The sequence below is a fragment of the Peromyscus eremicus genome, chromosome 4 (assembly GCF_949786415.1).
Source record: "Peromyscus eremicus chromosome 4, PerEre_H2_v1, whole genome shotgun sequence".
NCBI classification, from domain to species: domain Eukaryota; kingdom Metazoa; phylum Chordata; class Mammalia; order Rodentia; family Cricetidae; genus Peromyscus; species Peromyscus eremicus.
Genome location: NC_081419.1, coordinates 76,335,278 through 76,336,604, shown reverse-complemented (window position 1 = coordinate 76,336,604; position 1,327 = coordinate 76,335,278).

Sequence of the window (1,327 nt, the reverse complement as noted above, 5' to 3'; positions counted from 1 at the left end):
AATCACCAAACACCCCACAAAAACAAACAAACAAACAAAAGCAATGGTATTTTATGTTAAGACAATGAAGGGAATTTGAAGCATGTCAGAAAAGAAGTGGGTTAATAACAGGAAAAAAAAAAACGACTTCAAAGTCTTAAGTTAGAACCACCTCTCTAATAATTAAAACATTTTCTGGACACAAGAGATTAAGGAAACTCTAGATAAAGCAGTAGCAAGCAACTTCCCTGTAAGGAGAACACAGTCTAATTGCACACATAATTCACAAGTTAGTCTTACTTTTTTCGATCCTGGTAAAGTTCAACTTTATGCAGGTCATAAAATGTAACTGTGAGAGATCATCCAATACCTGTCAGCTGATTTTATAGGGTGAAAAAAAGCACTCTTGCTTTCTACTCACCCTTTCCACCTCTTCAATCTCTGAATGAAAGCTGAATGGCCAGAAATGGTCACAGCCAAAGGACAGTAACCAATTACCAAACTGTAATCACCAACTGGCCTGATTTCTAATAGGAAAGTATTTGACTTGGAGAAAACTCTCCAGTAAAAGTTGGTCATTTTTGAAAGAAAACAGTTTTAAAAACAGCAATGCTCTAGATTGTTAAGAAACCATGACCACCACACTGTAGACACAGGTCAGATGCTTACAGACCAGCTGGTGAAATGAGAGACAACTAAGAAGTGTGTCTAAAGAAGCCAGCTTTCCAGGTTAGAAGGTGATTCTGAGTTGTCCTTGAATGTCAGCTTGATTATTTTCACTCTGCACTCCTGGTGACTGAGTATCATAAAGTAATTGGTTGGCTTTTACAAACACCAAATGCGGGAAGTTATAAAACTACATTAAGATGCACTTCAGCTGGACATTAGAGCATTCGCGTCAGTAGCAGGGACAGTCACAGCACTCTTTCACTGGTAAAGTCAGTGTTGTCACTGTTTGGTGGCTCAGCATTGAGCTTCTCAACACATACACTAGAAACATCCAGTCCAACTTGCTTTACAGGCAGGAACACCACCATGCTGGGAAAAGTTGAAGAAAAAATTTCAGATGCTGGAGTTAAAAAAAAAAAAAAAGCCAAACCAAGGCAGGAAATGATTGTTCTTACTACCTAATACAGGTATTTTTTAAATAGAAATTTGACCAGGAAGCTTTTAAATATCACTTCCTTTTTTAAAACGGAGAGGGGAAGAGCAGCTGATAGTTTGTGGTGACATTTAACTTTCTGATAAAAATGTTTACTATGGAGTATTAAAAAAAAAAATACATACAGAAAATAGGCCCTCAAATAGTTGAGTACATTTTCAAAATAAATACAGAAGTAACTATGGC